Below are 22,005 nucleotides of genomic sequence, written 5' to 3' on the forward strand. Positions count from 1 at the left end.
ACCAGTGTCCGTCAAGCCACAGATTCACTCAAGAGCAAAAACAAAATGAAAAGTTTCCAATGAAGATATAGAGGTGAGTGAGATCATCAGAACACTCCACAGGCCTCCTGTCTTGCTCAGTAGAATCAAATGTTGGTGTTTCATCCCATGGTTCTTGAGCTAGGCCCCTGCAGCATCTGACATGGTACACAGACAAAATTTGTCATTTTATTCTCTCTGAGAATCTCCATGTCTGTCCAGGACTTCGATTTCTGGTTCCCAAGACTGAGCAGATATCTTATTTGTACCTACATGAAGCTAAGGGGTGTTAATGTTATTTGACAATGGGGTCCTTAGTCAGAGCATTTTGAGAATATTGTTTGGCCTTGGCCAGGAACCAAATAAGCAGGCAAAACAGGATCCATTTATTTTACTTCTTGCAACTCAAAAGCTAATTTTGTAACTATGTTATAGTTTCTATGATCTTTTAAAACTAAAAAAGCTTTTACCTACAAATAGTCACTTTTCAAACAGTACATACACAAATACACACAGAGACTTAAATATCACACACACACATAAACACACACACACACACACACACACACACACACACACACACACTGCATTCAGAGTGAAGGATGTGTCATAAAGAGACCTTTAGGAAGCCAGGCATGGTGGCACATGTTTGTAATCTGAATACTAGGAAGGCTAAGGCACGAAAATTCAGGCCACCCGGGGATATTTAAAAACTCTGTCTCATGATAAATGAATAGTAATAACAACTTCAAACAAGTAAATAGACCACTAATATCTTATCATATTAACTAGTCTATAGCATTGAACTAATTTATACTTCTGATACTGTACATTCATAGATTATAAGTTTTGATAAATTTTGATATTCATTGCATAGAGACATTAATAAGCTTTAGATTGTTTTGTGTATTTCACAATAACAACTGATAGTTAATTTTTAAAGAATGTCTGTTTTTCATGTATGTGTGTTTTGCCTGAACGTATGTCTTCAAGTATATATGTGTACCACATGTATACAATACAAGGTTCTTAGAGACCAGAAGAGGCCAGGTTTTGAATCCCCTAGGACTCAAGTCATAAATGGTATTGAGCTGCTGTCTTAAGTGGTAGGAAGTGAACTTGAGTCAGGTGGAACATCAACCAGTGCTCTAACCACTGAGCAATCTTTCTACCTCAGCTGGCAGTCCTTTTCAAAGATATTTTAGCTAGTTCTGGAGAGATGATTCAGTGGTCAGGAGCAGTTACTGCTCTTGTAAAGGACCAGGGTTCTGTTCCTAGCACTTACAAGATTGCACACAACCACTTATAAAACCAATTCCAGAGGAATCAATGTCCTCTTCTGGCTGCTGCTGGTATTTCATAAACATAGTGCACATATATACACTCAGGGATCCACATTTAAAATATATAAATTTTAAACAATTTATTTTAGCTTAGATACTATTTTTTTACTCTTATTTCTTCACATATTAAAGTGTTTTTGTTTTTAAACAAGAAACTAAAAGCACAAGTCTACCCAGAGTTACAAACGTGTGATTTTCATGTGCTAATAGGCTTCAGTTCTTTAATATAAGACAGTGATGTTAAATATTAAGTTCACTCAGTGTGCTTAGCCAGTGGTAGAAGCCATAACACTCATTCTATGTCAATGTGTTTGTTTAACTGCTGGAGGTTATCCCAGTGGCAAGTTCATCCTTATTTGATAATAATGAAACATAAGTTTTATGTGTTTGCTTGAGTATGATTGCCATCTGGTAAATAATATGTTTTGTGAGTGTTTATGACAATCATGGTTTAAGCCAAAATTGACTTATCATGATTGCTGCAAATAACACTTGAGTGTCCTAACTGGTTTGATGGGTTTTTTTTTCTTTGTTGAATTGAGAAAATGTATTTCATGAAGCTTCCTGCATTTATTTTTAAAGTATTTTGTGGGTTTTAAAGTCTGAGTTTTCAAAAGCAATAATTACAGCTGATTACTCTCTCCATATAGTACTTTTGCAGAAAAGTAGAACAAAAAAAGATTGTTTACATAGCATCCCAGCATTGTGTGTGCATGAAGATATATATACTTTCAACAAGTTAAAAATCTATTACTTTATGAATTGAATATCTCTAAACATCTTTACTTTGTGAGAACACTATTAAAAAAATAAATCCAGGATTGTATTATATAGTTAGTCTTTTTTTTTTTTTTCAAATAGTAAAAGCATTAAAAGCACTTGTGGAAATGGCTAACCCATTATCTCTCCTTACAAATGAATAACTGAACATAAACCTGGGATTGATTTTTCTCCGTGTCACATGTAAACATATGTTCTAGTTTTCAGGAATTAATTTCAACATATTAGTCCAACCTGGAAACTTCAAGTGATATTCAATGACTGGTTCCTCAGAATGCCAATTAAAATCCTGAGTTGATTGCTTTGCACATAAAAAAAAAAAAAAGAAACAACCTGAGGAAATGATTATTTAGATTAGAAAATTGAGATGAGTCTAGAAAGGGATGATAATTCAGCCAATTGTGATTTTTCAGACCATGAATTTGAACTTCAGACTAGTTGATCATTGTGCTTCAGGTCAATGATGTGTCACTTGGCCGTGTAATCTCTCTGGCTTTTGGTAGTGTATACTGAAAGCATAGTAAAGAGGACCCCAGATTATAATCGGACCTAAACAGAGCCTTGTTCTGTGACTCAAATGCCCTTTTCATATGTGCTCAGCATCTGTCGATGCTACTCCAAGACTTTTATTGTCATCCTTTTAGGCTGTTCTTCTCCCACACCAAAAAGCTCCCCCTTTGCTTTTCATTGCTAGCCATTCACATCGCTTTGTTCCCAGTACTGAGCTGATGGTGCTTCCACAGTCGAGTCCATTTTCTCTCATATGTCCCACCTTAACGATGACTGTGAGTAGGCGACCTCAGTAGAGCGTGAGTAAATGCTAATCTGCATACAATGAATCAACACTGCCCACATGACAGTGCTGCACAGGACAATCTGTGGTGTTCAGGAGTGCATGCTCAGGAGGCCAACAATAACAGAGGCCCAGGTTTGCATTCCTGATAGGTGAAGCAGTGGTACTCAGGGAAGTAAGAGCATCCAGGAAGCTTCAGTCCTGCCACCTTAGAGAGATGATTCCTGCCCATCTTCCTGCAAGTCACTGACAGGTACACTTGTATGTACATTTCAGTGTATCATGACTCTTTACAGTTTGTTTGTTTGTTTGTTGTTTGTTTGTTTGTTTTTGGGTTTCCCTGTGCAGTCCTGGCTGTCCTGGAACTCACTTTGTAGACCAGGCTGGCCTTGAACTCAGAAATCCGCCTGCCTCTGCCTCCCGAATGCTGGGATTAAAGGCGTGCACCACCACTTCCGGCCAACATTTCACAGTTTATAAACTGTGAAAAGTAAAGATTCTCTCTCTCTCTCTCTCTCTCTCTCTCTCTCTCTCTCTCTCTCTCTCTCTCTTTTCACTGTGGCACAGCAGACAGACCTACAACTTAGAATTCCCCTGCCAACCCTCCTGGAGGCTGAGATTAGAGTTTTTAAGATAACTTTTGTCTCAAACATTGTTAAGAGACATAAATCAATCCTTATATATGTTATAATTTTTAATTCCCAAGAATTGTTTTTAACCATCAAGATCTCTAAAATTATTGATTAAACTGACTCATGAGTTCTACTTGTGGGTTCTGCACTAAAGAAATAAATAAAGGAACCATGTGTCAGTGTTCATGCCTCCAATCCCAGCACTTGGGAAGTGGAGACAGTAGAGTCTCTGTAAGTTTTAGGGTAACCTGGTCTACATAGCAAGTTCCAGGCCACCCAAGACTACATAGTGAGACCCTATCTGAAAACAAACAAACAAAAAAGGGAGAGGAGGTAGGAAGAAAATCAGAGGTGCAAAAAGTGATGAGATTTTCTGTTTTCAAACAGGTGATACAATTAGATGAAATGTTAAAAACACATGCCAAGATTTCAATCCTTATTTATTAAGATCTCCAGTTAGTATATTAGTCTTTTAAAGTTTCCTGTAAATGTTATTTTTCTAAAGAGTCTTTCATTTGTTTGTTTGGAAACTGAAATTAAACCAGGATCTTGTGTGTGTGTGTGTGTGTGTGTGTGTGTGTGTGTGTGCACATGCACGTGCATGCATACATGTGCACACTTAGGTTTAACAATTATGTCCATATTTATTAATTTGAATCCTTTTTCCAGATTCTTTCTAGTTTATATAAACTAGCAAAAATGAAAATATTAGGGAAATTCTAATTGTGCCTTTACATACAAAAATGTTACTGATCGTACTTCTAATCAAACCCATCATTTCCACAGAGCTGAACCAGGTACTTTGGCAATGGGGATATGAATATTTGCATGCCTGATACAACCAACTTTACATGTTACACAATGTACAGCTTCTGCCCTCTCATGAATAAGCCTTTATAAACTCAAATATTAACTAAAACAAATGATAGACATTTTGTTTCTGTTGACAGAAGTTTTACAAAGTGGCTTCACTCCCTGAGATAAAAGACATTCATGTTTTTCTAAGGTAAATGTAATTGTTTATAAAAAAAAAAAAAACTATCCCAAATGGTGCTTTTAAAAAATGTTTGATGTTAGAGAAAATGTGTGTAGAAAAGACAATAATAGAAAAATGATACAATGTAGCATATTGAATTTTCAAACCAACTAGTTTTTTGAAACATAAAAATAAATCTTGTCTTCCCACTCTAAAGGTGCTTCAGATTTTACTTTTAGAAGATCTTAACTTTCCTTATTGCCTACATTTTTCTGTCGATTCAATACTCTTTGATCTGTAGCAAATTGAAGGTTATTTGTGTTTGAAGGAATTTTTAAAACTGATATTTCAACTTTTAAAAATTATTGATTTTGACATAAATCTATACAAAATCCATTTTATTTTGCTTTTTTTGGATAGCACTACTACAAGAAAAGCACATAGGATTCACAGAGAGGCATCCTTATAGATCCCTGGGATGACTAGGAGGAGCCACAGAGAGGCATCCTTACAGATCCCTGGGATGACCAGGAGCAGCCACAGAGAGGCATCCTTATAAATCCCTGGGATGACTAGGAGGAGCCACAGAGAGGCTTCCTTACAGATCCCTGGGATGACCAGGAGCAGCCACAGAGAGGCATCCTTACAGATCCCGGGGATGGACTAGGAGCAGCCACACTACTCTTGAGCATCAGAAGCAGAGTGATCCTAGGAATACATGCTATGGCTCCTCCCCAGTGATATGCCACAGAAAATCTCTGAGAAGTGGAGTGTGTGATCCAGAACTGGCTCACATTGACAAACTCAAAAGCCAAACACAACATAAATAAAGGTGTTGAACATTTGGAGACTTTTGCACAAGGAATGGCTCTGATGTTGAGCATCAGAATTGGCAAGACTTAAGCTTCTCCTCCTTGACTGCTCACAAATCAATCCTGTCATATTAGTTGCTCTTTATAAAAATACAGAGAAGCTATCCTGACCTGCTTACAACATCAATCTAGGAAATCGTATCTCAGATAATGGTATTTTCTAAAAAAATATTATTCAATAAATAGCAAATGTTGTTAATAACATGAATGTAAAGTCATAATAAATCAAGAGCTTTTGGAAGAGAAAAACATATAAAGCTAATGTGGCTTCTTCAGTTTTTGGCTGGGTGAGGTGTGTGCTGGTGATTGAACTCAGGACCTTGGGCATACTAAGCGCAAGCTCTATTTTTGGCTATTTCTTCGTTTACTCCTTGAGATGAGATTTCAGCTTTAGAATAACCTATAAGTCAATGTAGTTTTCTGAGACTGTTAGGCTGCAGGAGGAGAAGGTGCTAATGTTGCCCCTGTCACGCATAATGGCTTTCCTTTAGTAAGGTTCTTAAACTCCCTGTGTCTCAGCTTCCTCTTCTATAAAGCGTAGTCTTTGGACAAATTCTACTGCTGACTGATTTTTAAAATTTTATCTATAGCATGAATCATATTTTACTTTTATCAAGGAATGTTTTATTTGAAATTTCTTTAGATCACAAATTCTAATAAAAATGTAAGCAGATAAGGTATCAGAAGGGTGATCTGTAAGAAAGCATATGATGTGTGTGATGTGGAGGTGGGTGGTGGTTAAATCAGAGGGACATAGAACATCTAGACATTTAACGTGTTTTAAGAGGGAATGATAAAATCTACTTTGGCAAATTGGTGGGTGTGAAATATGTTATATATATTAACAATTAAAATGCAAGTAGTTTAATTTGACAAAACAAAGCAACAAGAACAAGCAAAAACTCAAAAAGACAATAAGAAAAAGTAACAACAACAACCATCCAAGGTAGATATATGGTTATTCTCTGCACCAAAATCGTGGTTCTGATGTGGAAAACTGAAGCTCTCATGTACGCTGTTGGGAGCTGCTTACAGAGATGTGGAAAACCGAAGCTCTCATGTACGCTGTTGGGAGCTGCTTACAGAGATGAACATGTACCCGTTCTTTTCCTAGCCATACCACCCTTAATATTTACCCAAGATATAAAAAGTGGCACCCATAATAAAAGCCTTATTTGTAGCAGTTTCAGTCATAAATGGCCCAGACTAAATTCAACTCAGATATTCAACAATGAGGTCATCATTTGGAGATATTCATACAGTGAAATGATACTCAGAACTATGAAGAAAAGAAATATGACATACGCAGACTGATAAAGTTCAGAAACTATGGTAAGTGAGCCTCCATGATGCCATTACCAGCAATTAAAGAACAAACTCAAACATGGGTGCATGGTGATTGAGTAGGATGCAAGAGAACCTTTCTGAATGGCAGGAGTGGTCTATATCTTGATTAGGGTCTTTAAAATATCATTGGGAATACATGGAATGTTCATTTATCTAAACATATTATATGGCCCTCTTAAGATATCTGCATGCAGCCTTAGATCAATAGGAAAAAGAAGAAGAATGTGGGAGGCTTTTCTAGTAAGTGGAGTAGTTGACAATGGGGGGTTAAGGTTTTACCTCATGGAAGAGAGTAGGATGTTAGTGGTTTATGGGCAGGACAGTAGGTATTATTTACAGCAGTGCGTGGAGAGCACGACTCACCTAGCCCTCAAGTTCTAAGTGTAGACAAAGCAGCTGTAGGTAGATTTCTCACTTTGCCCTTCAAGCTGATAAGCAAACAAAGGAACGAAGGAAAATAAGCCTCCTTACAATTTTTCTTGGTTCTAGAATCTCAGATAGTATTAGTACCTCCTCCCATTGGGAAAATAGAAGTCATTTTCCTAGTAGGGCTAAGTGCTATCCCAAATGCAACTTCTATACCTAAGAATTCCTAACAAAGGAATTCTGTTCTAGAAAACAAGAGGATGGAGGTTGCCATGTCAGGGAGCAGGAAGTAATTGAGATGACTTTCCAAACATGACCGGCCACAGGCCTAATCATTCACCCATCCCTTTTGCATTGTTTTTGAGAGGAGATGCAGATCCAGAGTTTTAATTGTGTGTGAATTATTCAGCTAAGAAAGGGAGCCCTGGTTAGCAAGGCTCTGCTATGATGCTTGTGTTCTGAGCACCTACGCTCCTGTTGATCAGCACATTCTAGTATCATTGGGGTGGGAGGTGGGTAGGGAAGCTCATTTGTAACTGATGGGTCAGCTCAAAACAGATTTTGACTCCAGGTTACAGGTATATATTTCCCCCCTTGCTAATCAATTCAGTTAACTGAATCAGATTTCATATGATGTAGCTTCACCAAACACAAAATCACTTTGTATTCTATCTTGATTAATCTGCTATAAATCAGACCAAAAACTTCATTTTGATATAGATTAAAAAGTACATCCACAAATCAACTTCAGACTAGTAAATTAATTGTTCATGTACAGAGCGACTTGGGGGACTGATAGAGCTGCTCGGAAACACAGAGCAGTGTTTTAAAGGAATAGTTTGAAACAAATCTTTGTAGAGAGAAAGGCTCTGTAAGTTTCTGCTACTATCCCACTTTTTCTTTTGAAATGCCTTTCTGGGAGTATCTTTTGGCTCACATAATACAAGATTACAGCATAAACTACCAATGACGTCGTGCATATCTCACAGAAGTATGACCTATTTATTAAAAAGGCATTTAGACAAAATCACCGTCTTTACATATTTGAAAGCCTGTCATACTGAAGAAGTTTTCCCAAAATTGTTAGAGCTGGCAAACTCAAAATGGTATAGAATAAGCATGTGTGCAAGCGGAAGAATGGTCTGTAAAGTGTAGAAAGTGGTGACAAATGACTCTCCTATGAGATGTTTATCACCAAGGTTGTTTCCTACCTGTAAGGTTTGATCATCTCTCAAAAATGTTGCAGAGAGAATGTAGGGGTGGCTGAAAAATTTAACCACACACCCCTGCGTTCCTTAGCAACCCATAGACTGTGTTTAAGTGGAAGACATCAGTATTTTTAAATGGCAGTTACTTTAAAAATAGGTATCAGTAGGATATTAGTTTTCCATTGCTGTAGAGTTGTGGCAGACACTTAAAAGGGAGATGGGATTAGTTATGCTGTTCCTAATATGTGAAATTCTTGACAAGTTAGGTAATTTAGGTTTTTATTCAATAGCTTCAGGAACCCTATCTTGTCTCATGACATGATCCACCCCAATTTTGTATAATTCTAATTGTTAATAATTTTTTCTTGTACCAGATCAGCCCTTCACAAATGTCATCCAAGGACCTTGAGTAACTTGGAAACTCTTTCAGGGACCTTCATGGTCAAAGCTGTTTTCCTAATATTATACACACATCATTTGTCTTTTTCATTCGCAGCTTGCAGGAAAATACAGTGAAGTTTCCGGAGGTTACATGACATGTGATGTCTTAACACACTGAATGTTAATGTAGATATGAGAATACAAATGTCTTTATGAAATATGACATTGAAGAGATTTGAAAAACTAAAAGCTATATTCCTTTTAAATTAATCTATTAAATGATTTAACTTGAAAATGACTCATTAGAATATTATCTATGTATACATACATGCTACAGATTTGTTATTTTAAAGAAATAATAGTTTAAATTTCTTAGTTTTAATCTAAAATATTATAAATATTAGTAGGTATAGTCCACATAAATAGAAATTCATACATAGGTGTATTGGATATTTGTTGAATATAAAGTGTAATGATGCCCCGAAATATTTGGGAATGGTTCTTCTGCTCAGAGGTTATGTCTACATCCGCATAAGATGCTGCTTTCCAGATCTGACTGAAGAATTTTACAAACACTGAAGACAGTATGATAATTCCCCTTCTTCGTTTCCCTTATGCAGATAACACACCAGAGCCAATTCAGATGCTTGGTTTTGAATTTCCACATTATTTAATTTTTTTCCTGGATGTAGTTTTTTTGTGTAATGTGTTATCTTAAACACAGCAATCAGAATAAAATAAAATATTATAGATCATACTTTTAATAGTAGAGCAGGACCATTTAGAATATTTGAAATCTACTGCTATTCACAATCCTTAAGACTGGATTGTTCTGTATAGCTCTGTCATGATGTATTTTATGTGTGTGGAGCTTATAGCTAACAAAGTCTTCTGTCTTAGTCAGGGTTCTATTGCTGTGAAGAGACACCGTGACTGCAGCAACTCTTATAATGGAGAACCTTTCACTGGAGTGGGCTTACAGTTCAGAGGATTAGTCCATTATGGTTACGGCAGGAAACATGACAGCAACACAGGCAGACAAGATGTCAGAGAGATCGCTGAGGTTTCTGCATCTTGACTCACAGGCAGCAGAAAAAGACTGAGCCACACTAGGCCTAGTTTGAGCTTCTGAGACCTCAAAGCCAGACACATTTCTTCTATACATAACCTCTTAATATTGCCACTCCCTAGCCAAGTGGACCAAAAATTCAAACACATAAATTTATGGGAACCATTCATATTCAAACTACCACAGCTTCTAAGTGTGTTTTTAGGCAATCTGCCACTTCTAGGCCACATTTTTAAATTTTTAAAATTTTTCTAATTATCTTTGTATGTAGTTGAGGATTTTAATTCATTTGCCCTCTTAAATTTAGTCTTATTTTATGAAATCTAGCTTGACAGTCTACTGAGTTCTTTTATATGTATGGAATATTGGTTTTCTTAGCTTGATAGTATTGGGAGATTAGACAAACATGAAATTTTGATGTGAATCAAATCACTGATACTTTGCAAGGTTAAAGAAGAGTTCCATGGGGTCTGGAAAGATGGCTCAGTGGTTAAGAGCACTGTCTGCTCTCCCAAAGGACATGCTTTTAAATCCCAGCACCCATATAGCAACTCAAAATTGTCTATAACTCTAGTCCCAAGGGATCCCACACACTCACACAAACATATATGCAGGCAAAACACCTATGCACATAAAATAAAAATAATTACATCTTTTAGAAGAAGGAGAGGAGGCATCAGTGTATCCTTTCTGATGAGTGATCATAAGCTTGAAAGTTTCTGGGTTGTCTATATTTCCTTTTGTCCATCTTTCCATCACCTGCCTTGGCCTCTGTCACCTCTTCCTTCATTTTTTTTTATATAAGAAAACATAAGAAAATCACCTTTTTTGTTGTTAGAAGGCAGATAAGAATGGATACAGTTCACTCTCCGGCTATCCCTGCCCAGTGGGCTTCCTACTAGCCTTCCTTCCTCCTGCCACAGATGTGGCTCTGAAAGATGGGCTGGCACCCCCATGTTTCCACTCGAGGTTTCTCTTCTTTTGGATTCTCGACTCAAATGCCAGTGGTTTCCCTTACTGAACCACCTTCTTCCTCATTGGGGAGCTGTCCCCCTCACAGTCTATTGTCTAAACATTCACAGACCCTACTATCATAAAGGCACTGCAGGGTTAGTTTGGGTTTGATAACCTCTGGTCTGGATTTTTGCTTATATTTACATGCAACACTTTGAAAACATCGTTTCTAAAGTTTACAGCACCCATATGACAATGTTTAGGCCTTTTTTGTGTGTTGTCTTCTTGAACTCTGAAATAACATACTTTAGAAATATGTAATGTACAAAAACTAGTAAGTCTTTGAATTTTTTATGACACTTGAATGCCATATTTATTTTCAAAATTGGTTTCTTGCTACCAAAAATACATTTGTCTTGTTTCTGGGGTAGGATGCAAATGTTTTATTTCTATGGTATGTTTGATGTTAGTACAACTTGCCATGTGCTGACTGCTTTATTTGTTGACAAAATGCCAACTCTTTCAGATGGAATTTATGTCGAAAGGAAAGGATTTTATTAGTGTATCCATTCTCTTAGCATTGTAACAAAACTAAGAAAACTACAAATTGGTGATTTTGAAATTTGGCTATGAAGAAGAGAATCACCACCATAAAGACCCCAACGGAATTAACCAGTGGGATAATGTACCATTCATTTGCCTACTTTTCCAATAAGTAATATTGGGTATATATTGTATAGCAGACTCACCAGTAGATACCATCACTATCAGATGCAAAAAGGACATGGTTCTGAGGAATATCAGTACAATGATGAAGATGGTGGCAGCAATGTCTTTGAGGACAATGTAAGGTGAGAGACAGGTGCATATAAGCAACATGGAACCCAAAATGGAATAAGAGGAAGGTCATTTGTGGTCTCTAAAGCACATTGCAGGAGTTTCATTCATGGCAACATGATGAAAAATGCAATTATTCCAAGTAGAGGGGCAGGAGAGAAGGCTTTAATGGGTAAGAATATTCTGTGTACAAGCATGAGGACCTGTGTTCAAATCCCCAGTATGCACACACAAACCCAAGCATGTCTATGTCGGTATGCATAACCCCCCAAATTGGGAGCCAGTTGTGACAGGTAGATCCCAGTCATTTTCTTGCTTATCAGCCTAAGTGAAATGGCAAGCTTCCAGTTCAGTTAGAGATCCTTTCTCAATGCAATAAGGTAGAGTGAAAGGAAAAGATGTTCAGCATTGACTTGTGACCTTTGTATGTACTCATGTGGTGCACATCACCTTCACAACACCATACTACAGCAAACAAACACACACACACACAGACACAAAGACACACAGACTGATACACAGACACACACACACTAGAGACATACACAGACACATGCTTAGAGATATACAGACAGATACACAGACAGCACACACATACAAATGAACACAGATACACTGAAACAGACAGATGGACAGACGCACAGAATTTCAGGAGGAGACAGGCACACACACACACACACACACACACACACACACTGATTCTTCTTTTTTTATTAGATATTTTATTTAGTTACATTTCAAATGTTATCCCCTTTCCTAGTTTCCCTCCAAAAACTTCTTATCCCCTCCCACTTCCCCCTCTCACCAACCCACCCACTCCTGGTTCCTGGCCCTGGCATTCCCCTATACTGGGGCATAGAACCTTCACAGGACCAAGACTCTCTCCTCCTATTAATTACCGACTAGGCCATCCTCTTCTACATATGTAGCTGGAGCCATGAGTCCCACCATGTGTACTCTTGGTTGGCGATTTAGTCCCTGGGAGCTCTGGGTGTACTGGTTAGTTCATATTGTTGTTCCTCCTATGGGGCTGCAAAGCCCTTGAGCTCCTTGGGTACATTCTCTGGTTCCTTCATTGGGGACCGTGTGCTCCATCCAATGGATGGCTGTGAGCATTCACTTCTGTGTTTGTCAGGCACTGGCAGAGCCTCTCAGGAGACAGCTTTATCAGGCTTCTGTCAGCAAGCTCTTGTTAGCACCCACAATACACTGATTCTTCTTATTAGAGCCAAATAAGTGAAGCTGGAAAAATCATGCATGGTTCCACCCTCGGGAACAGACACTTCCTTGTATTTGTAGGCAAGGGCTGGACATGAACAAACAAGTAGGAGTTTGAAATGTAGTGTCTGAGCTAGTGATTTTCCAATGTTACTGTCTAACTATCATTCGGGACCCACCCGTGAGACGGGAGCTATGAACTCAAGGCAGCAAACAGGAAGACTAGTTAGGGGGACAGTATATTTCTGTGTTTAGTGTTTTAAAACTTTCTTGTATACCAACCATGTGAAAGATTACCAGAGAGCCATGCTGGACCATGGCATGTGAGTGTTGGAGAGAATGCTGTGGCTTACATCTTTGACTCAGCAGCAGAAGTAGAATCTGTTCTGTAGTGTTGTACCAGGGACACGGTGTGGGGAAGCTTCCGTTGCCTTTTTACTTTTGGCACCTTTCATCCTGTCAGTCTTTCCAACTTATAAAGTTCTGGGTTCTATGATGGTACACTTTATTTCCCCTAGAATATTTTTATTGGTTATTTTATCTATTCACATTTCAAATGTTATCCTCCTTCCTGGTTTCCCCTCTGTAAACCCCCTATCCCATCCCACTTCCCCCTGCTTCTATGAGGGTGCTACCACACCCACCCACCCACTTCTGCCTCACTGCCCTACACTGGGCTTTGAGCCTCCACAAGACCAAGTGCCTCCACCCCCATTGATGCCAGATAAGGCAATTCTCTGCTAGATATGCAGCCGGAGCCATAGTCCCTCCATAATATTTTTTGGTTAATGGTTTAGTCCTGGGAGCTCAGGGGGGTTTTGTTGGTTGCAAACCCCTTCAGCTCCTTCAGTCCTTCCCCTAACTCCTCCATCGGAGTCCCCAATGCTCAGTCTGATGGTTACCTCTGAGCATCCTCATCTGTATTGGTCAGACTCTGGCAGAGCCTCTCAGGGAACAGCTATACCGGGCTCCAGTCACAAGAGCTTCTTGGCATCGGCAATAGTGTCTGGGTTTGGTGTCTGCAGATGGGATGGATCCCTTGGCGGAGCAGTCTCTGTTCTAGTCTTTGTCCCTGCAAATCCTTTAAACAGGAGCAATTCCCGGGTAATATTTTTGAGATGAAAGTGTGGTCCCATCCCTCAACAAGGAACCTTGCCTAACCTCTGGATATGGTCTCTATAGGTTCTCTCTCTCCTTTGTTAGGTATTTCAGCTAAAGTCATCCCAGTTGGGTCTTAGGAGTCACTTGCTTTCCTGGAATCTGGTACTTTATAGTGGCTTCTCCCAGTTCCCACACCTCCACTCAGTTTCCTGATCCTCTGTACTTCTGCCCCCCCCCGTCTCCTCCCACACCTGATCCTGTCCCCTTTCCTCTCCCACCCCTCTCTCCCTCCTGGTCCCTCCCTTCCTTTACCTCCCATCATTATTTTGTTCCCCCTTCTAAGTAGGACTGAAGCATCCACACATTGGTATTCCTTCTTCTGGAGTTTTATATGGCCTGTGAGTTGTATTGTGGGTATTCTGAGATTTTTTCCTAATATCCACTTATCAATGAGTTAATACCATGTGCATTCTTTTGTGACTGGGTTACACCCCTCAGGATGATATTTTCTAGTTCCATTTATTTGCCTGTGAATTTCATAAATTCACTGTTTTGAATAGCTGAGTAGTACTCCATTGTGTAAATGTACCACATTTTCTGTGTCCATTCCTCTGTTGAGGGACATTTGGATTGTTTCCAGCCTATGGCTATTATAAATAAGGCTGCTATGAACATAGTAGAGCATGTGTTCTTGTTCTATGTTGGAGCATCTTTTGGGCATATTCCCAGGAGTGGTATAGTTGGGTCCTCAGAACAGAATATTTGTGCATGGGCTAGGAGTGAAGCTCAGTGGTAGATTGCTTGGTAGGGATCCTTGGTGTGAAGCAAGAGTTCCATGTCTAGCCAAAGAAAGAGAGAAAGGAAGAAAGAAAGTAGAAAGAAAAAAATGTGTAGCTTCTCTATTATATTTTGAGTGTATTGTATGTAATAGCATATTTGTATAAACTTACTGTTAACCATTTATTGAGCAATTTTATAAATATATACATTTATTATAATGTAGACATGATCAACTATAAACTTCATGTTTCTATAAAAACGGTTTATATTTCTAAATTGTTGGAGATAATGATTCTTTTAGATTCTGAAGTCACCCATGCAGTGACCTTTAATGGCCTGTATTTTCAAGGAGACGAAAATTGTTCATTTCAGCTTAAGCAACATGTCCTTCCATTATTGCTGAAGGGAAGAATGCCTGAGTCCACGTCCTGCTCATCTTCTAGGCATAGCCAGGGTCGGATGGATGTTTCGGTCTTTCTGTAGCATGCATGCATAGCTATACTGCTCTGTTGAACATGTAATTAGTTTCTAAGGCACAACACACTAATGAAAGTCTTGAAACATTTCAAACTAATCCTGTGAGTCCAATTCAATCTTTGGAGTTCCATCTGAAGATTCCCATCCCTCATAGCTAAGCACGTGCTCATTATGTCTCTCATGTTATTTCATTTAATTGTTTGAGCACTGGGATAAAGAGAGCCCTGTTTCCCATGTTTAGTTGAGAAGGCTTGCACTTGTAGCTCAGAGTTGTCCTCTGAATTTCTGAGGCTATAGGAATTAAAGACTGCACTCGCTTAGCTCAGACATCCTGTGCTCACATAAATACACATGCTCAGTACACAGATCGGGTCAGAAGCTGTTGTGGAGGAAAGGATCGGGGTACTGAACAGCTTCAGGTACTACTGCCTGGAGTTTCCCCCTTCATTGTCCTGTGTCCTTCGGGAACTGTGGTTTGCTCACAGGAATAGTTGAGGATGTCTATTTCCTGATAAAGTAAAGGAAGCCTGGAAGAGGGTAGTGCAGGATAGCTCATCAGACTTTACAGTACTGTCAAAAAGATGGGGTCATTTTCTATTTATTCCCTACCCTTCTTTAACCCTGGTCAGTAGAAAGATGGGGATGGAATCTAAGGCGATCAGAAAGAGAGGGGAAGCAAAGCAGCCCCACTCCCACCGCCGTAGGGTGTGCCTTACTCAGAGCTTTCTCTCTTAACTTCTGATTGGCACAACTGTAGTCTCATCTTTCCACCCAGATGCAGAATGTCTGCGAGGTAGATTCTTCTTGTTTAGTAAGTTATCCACACCCATTTTTGCAAAATCAACTCATCAGCAGGGGACAGTGGATATGAGTGGGTAGAGCCTCTTTCTGGATTCATTTTCCTCTCCAAATTTTGCCCAATTTATTTCTGGGGTCAAAGTTGTATCTGCTGAGACTCGTGTGTCAGTGCTTAGGACTGAGTTGAGGAATTACATCACGCCTTTGCAGTCCTGCTCAGAGTGCTGATATCCATTCTTTTTAATTTTTGGCTCAAAGAGTGGGAAGCTGCTTTGGAACATTTGCTTTTGCTAAATCTTCCTGAAAACTTGAACCACAGTGGTTGTGGGGGATGGGGGCTACACAGACTACACAGGTCTTTGGTGAATGAATAAAGGATTTGAAGCTCAACTCATCTACAACCCAATTTGGAGGTGAATATAGGTGTTTTGATCACTGACAATAGGCTCATGACTTGGCCAGTGATTTTTTTTTTTTTTTTTTTTAGAGCATTTTTTTCCTCTTGTAGGTCATCCAGTTAAAAGCATTGCTTCTCCTGAGTACAGGAAAGACTGTATTTGTAGATATGAAATTCTGAGACAGAAAAGAAGGGAAAGGCAAAAGGAGGTGGGGTGTATTGTTGCTGGTAGGATGTGAAATGTCCTCCCTTGGCTCACCCATTGGAACAGTTGGTTTCAGCAGATGGCGCTGACTGGGAAAGTGGTAGAACTTCTAAGAGTCAGAGCTTTACAGAAGAAGTGGTTCACTGGGGGTGGCCTCTCTCTTCCTCTTCATTCTTTTCTTCCAGCCAGCTTCCTGATCCAGTTACCATGCTTTCTTCTGCCTGCTACTTTGATTTCCACACCTGGATCCAATGTATTCCTCTAGAATTGTAAGCCAAGCCACTTTCTTTCTCCCTTACGTTGTTCTTGTTAGGGTATTTTATCACAAGGAGTAAGTGGGCAGGGAACATGCCTAAAGAGGAGGCCTAGATTGGTTTTCACATAAATGTTTACAAGTAAATGGGTTCTTGCCTCTTCTTTCCGTTTTTCCCAAATCTTGCACTCTCAACAGTTTTGCAGTGATGCAATATTGTGGAAACCACAATTAAATATGAATTATTCAGAATATGAAATTACAGGCAAAGTGTTAAGCTAAGGTAGAGCACCTTACACCTTTTCCACTTGTGACCCCCTTTAACCAGAGAAAATTTTTGGTGTCTCCAACTATTGTAAATATATAAAATACGTCTGCTAATGAAATATTTACTGATAATAAATCATTGGCCACACAGCAAAATTCTGTCTCCAGACAACAAAATAAAACAAAACAAGAACCATACCAAAACCAAACCATACACACACACAGTAAACACAATGTTTTGTTATATATAAAATTTTACCATTTAAGAATCAAGCAAATTTAAATACTAATGGTGTAGATGTGTTTATTTTTGCATAACAAATTAGATCTTGCCTGAATATTTGGTATTGTAGGGCATAGATCACTGTCAATGGTTTTCATGTTCAACAGCAATTTTGTCTGTTGTTCATCAATTCCAAGAACACACTGCACTATATAAATCTACAGCATAAAAGGGTATAAGCATATTGAGAGTCATCTCAGAAACTGTTAGGAATTTTATCCTAATCTTATTATCCAATTTATTTAGTGAAACTCCAATCAACAATTCCAGAAATATGTATTTTTAAAATCAAATTCTCTAACACGTCACAGATATAGTAATTAGATACTTACATACTGAACAATGACAATAGCAAATATTCAAAGTATTTGTTTTTCACAATTAAGCCATTATGTTTCTGCTGGCACCAAACTTTGTATGTATAGTGAAAAGACTGCAGTTCATTACATGAAGAGGTTGTAGATCTCAACAGGAGCATTTCAGGCAATGCTTGTTAGTATTTAGTGTTCTGTGGTATGACTGCATGCACAGTACATAGCAGGTATGGTGTGGACTTAGAAGCAAGGATGCACTGAGGTCTCTGAGGCCGCAGGATGCCACATGAGCGAACAATGCCAGAAGCATTTCAGACTCATTGTGTGTTTGATGCTTATGGTTGCATATTCAGAAACCTTTGAGTGTTTCACTTTTTACAACCCCACATCCAACTATGTCATCATATGAGGTTACTGTGCACCGCTAAAGAAGGTTAGGGCTAAGCCGCGCTGAAGCAACAAAGAGCACCTTTGTGTCAGTGGTACTGTTTTCTTGTTCATAAAAGGTCCGTGGCGGTGCACGCCTTTAATCCCAGCACTTGGGAGGCAGAGGCGGGTGAATTTCTGAGTTCGAGGCCAGCCTGGTCTATAGAGTAAGTTCCAGGACAGCCAAGGCTACACAGAGAAGCCCTGTCTCGGAAAAAAACAACAAAACAAACAAACAAACAAAAAAACCCAAAACAAAAAACAAAACAAAACAAAACAAAAAAACTCCACTGCAGGTCTGCACAATTCTCCAGGAAAAACCAATAAGGACTTAGGACTGGCTGCTCAAGTGTACTTACCGTCTGTTACTGTAGCACTGGTCCCTGCCTCTGACATAGTCTAGACTGGGCAGAGAATCCTGGGAATCCAATGGCCCGTGCTGGGTTAGCCTACTTTGATCCTTTAGATCTAGTTGTGAGGCCATGCCTCATGCAAGGGAATTGAGAAGTAACTCTTCAGAGTTCTTGGAGGAAGACAGAGTATGATAAATGCCATCTTAGGAACAGGACAGTTGTTTGAAGCAATTCTGTGAGAGTATTTCTTTGTGTCTTCATAACAATAGTTTGAATTTGAGGTTCTTTGGCAATCTGAGGTCAAGATCAAATAGCTGTATGTCCCTCTTGCTGAATTCTTCCAAGTCAGGCTTGATTAAAGCCTTGGATGTTCAGGATACCATCAAACAGCAACAGCCAATATGCCATGTAAATGTGGGCTTCTGAGACTGACACCTCATTCGGCAGTGCATAATAAAGCTTTGAATGAATGTTGGATGGATGAGTGGATTGTTCTTGGAAACATCCTTCAAATTTAGACACTGTAATTGGATGTAATTTATCTTGGACATCTACTCTTATTCATTTTTTTAAATGACTCTAAATGAAATTTTATATGAAAACAGGAAGCTGAAATCCCTGTGCATTTGTGCATTCCCTGGGTGGAAATTTTTTTTCCTGGATCCTACCAGGAGGCCTAACAAAAGAAAAAGAAACATTTCACATAAAAGGTCTGGTACTTACTGTTTACATGCAAGAGCTGACCATTTCCCAGTTTCCATACTCAACAGTAGTCATCATCATCATCCTCTCTCTCTCTCTCTCTCTCTCTCTCTCTCTCTCTCTCTCTGTATGTGTGTGTGTGTGTGTGTGTGTGTGTGTGTGTGTGTGTGAAAACGCTGATTGCTGAACGTTACACTTAACCATTTTCTTCTCTGCTACTTGATTATGTACCATCAACTTTAAGAGACTTATTTGTCTTTAGATACTGTTATAATTTTAAGGACAAAAAATGCTATCTGTGGCAATTCACTGGATAGAACATTTTGTATTTTTGTATCCTGAATGATCAACCATACTAAAATGTACTTTTATCCATAGCAAGCAAAGGAATAAAGATGTTAGCATCTGAGTCTGGCTGTAGATACTTTACCTAGTGTCTGTATGAACCTTCTACACTGAATGAGTGTTACCAGGTACTATCTGAGGAAGTTCTATTTGCCTGTCACAGTTAGAACCAGGACACTGGCTCGTCTGCTGTATCTTCACCTTAGTAAGGCTAGGGAACATCTACCTAGAATCCAAAGCACCACTGTGTATGTGTGTGTATGTGTGTGTGAAGATGTGTCTGATGTGTGTTTGTCTGTATCGTTGTGTCTGTGTCTGTGTGTGTTGCTGTATGTGTCTGTGTCTGTGTCTGTGTCTGTGTCTGTGTCTGTGTGTCTGTTAGGTTTGGGATGTGGAAACACAGAAAAGTGATGGGAAATATTGGTGGTGAATTACCGATGAGAGCAGGGGAAAAATATCTTCCCTGCTGGAGCTACCATATCTAGCTTTGACTTTTTTCTTTTTCATGAATGAGGAAATGATTTTGGTATTTCTTTATTGATCTCATCCAAGTTCTTTGATACATTTCTCCCATTTAAAAAATAATAATAAAGTCTCTTTGTTCTGAGTTTGAAAGTGGTGGGTTTCTTTCTTTCTTTTCATGGTCCACCCTTCTGTGTTTCTGCTGCATTGGCCACCAGTGTGACTCCACCACCACAGTCACACATGGGATGAGAGGCGGGACAGACATGGGAGCAGATTGTCCCAGGCGGCTACTTTTCTGTTGACTTGGATGCAGTCCTGGGGGAAAATCATTTTAAACAAGTTACTCTCTTTAAATCTTCAAAGTTTCTGGGACAGCAGGCAGGGACTTGGCAGTGTGCTAGCGATGTGTTTTAGCCAGGACAGTCTTCAGAAATATGCTTGGGAATTATTAACTCGTCTGGGCATAATTTAGCAGTATTTACTGTCTGTTCTTTTGAGTCACTGCACAATCTGTACTGTCCCCAGGATATTTAGACCTTCCTGGCCCGGTCTATTTTGTCATGTAATAATATATAAAGACACGACCATTCTCAAAGTGCACGCTTGTATCCTGTCGGAGCATGACCTCCATAAGTTAATTTTTATGCACCAAAGCTATTTGACATTTACTCAAACAAATTTAAATCTTGTGGTGTGTGTGTGTGTGTGTGTGTGTGTGTGTGTGTGTGTGTGTGTGTGTTAATGACAAACACCACTGCTCTGACAGCTTGCTCCCCAGGGAAGAGATATAGTGGGTATTTTTAAAGCCTAGATGCTTCCAAAGTCCTTTCCTTCCACTGGTCCCCAAGCAGTGTGCCTGGAGCAGGGCAATGCTGCTTGCCACTGTGGCAGCTGGGAGTTTGACAGTGTTATGAAGAATTGCAACTGTTGATCAGTGGATTGTTACAGTGTTGATGACAGCATTGCAAATTAATTCTGAAATTAACCGAGGGGACATGAAGAGGTCCCATTGCTTATCTGAGAGAAGAGGGCAGAGTAGAAATTACCAGTGGAGCTGAGTGAAAGAGCAGAGCACATTCAGAAAATCCTGGCTAGTAATCCAGGTGGCAGGATCACTCTCCATACTGGTGTTTGTCTAAGTAGAGTTGGTGGCTGAGAGATACATGAAAAAGAGTTATGACTGAATGTTTTCAGTATTTTGTTATTTTAGAAATGATTTATTGAACTCATTGCATCTCAGAAAGGAGAATTAATAGGCTGCTATTTTCCTTCTGTTTCAAAATTAACCCACTGTTTTACAAAACAGAAACCACTTTGGTTTCTCTAGCTTCTCTTTCCAGCTCTGAAGCAGAATTCTGTTGTTTTCACCTGGATGCATCTTCTGGTTCTCAGGGTTATTTTGGCTACGTGTGCAGAATGCCATGTACCGGAAACCAGAGGTATCCTTCACCAGTGGCCATTACCATATGCTTTTCCTAAGGTTCGATGTACTTATTCTGAGCATGTGCCTTTTACAATGCAGAACACAAGAGACTTGTTTTGTAAGATTAATGAAGGTCACCAAAATTCTCAAAAGTATTCTGATAATTAAGGCTTTGTTTATCAAAAACAAGTTATATTAAGAGCAAAAAGATTCATGGTAATTATTCATAATCTTAACAATTCAAGTGTAGCCACCTCATTTGTGCATTTAATTCTTCTTGTTAATGTTTTGCATAAATCTGCATAATTACTTGAGTTGCCTGTTGTAATTTTGACAGCTACTCAGTTCATGTGCACCAAAGTATATCAAAAGCTTGATGTGCTGAATATTTATAATTTTACGTATGTTCTTGGGATAATATTTTTTCAACAATATTTTTAGTTTTTATAAAATTGACACGGTATACTCAGAAACTTTGCCAAATGTAGCTGTCTAAAATAGAGAGGAGACATAACATTTAAAGGTATGGAACCCATGCAGGACAAAGTTTTCCTGAATTCCAGATGAACTGAGCCTCTCAAATCTCCCTCTCCCTCTCCCTCTCCCTCTCCCTCTCCCTCTC

General features: G+C 39.0%; 1 long non-coding RNA gene across 1 annotated transcript in view; it reads left to right on the forward strand.

Moving 5' to 3' along the window:
- Positions 1-22,005, forward strand: part of LOC115065223 — a 75,984-nt gene that overhangs the window by 28,917 nt on the left and 25,062 nt on the right. The gene's annotated exons all lie outside the window — the stretch shown is intronic.

Source organism: Mus pahari, chromosome 13 (assembly GCF_900095145.1).
Source record: "Mus pahari chromosome 13, PAHARI_EIJ_v1.1, whole genome shotgun sequence".
Classification (NCBI taxonomy): Eukaryota; Metazoa; Chordata; class Mammalia; order Rodentia; family Muridae; genus Mus; species Mus pahari.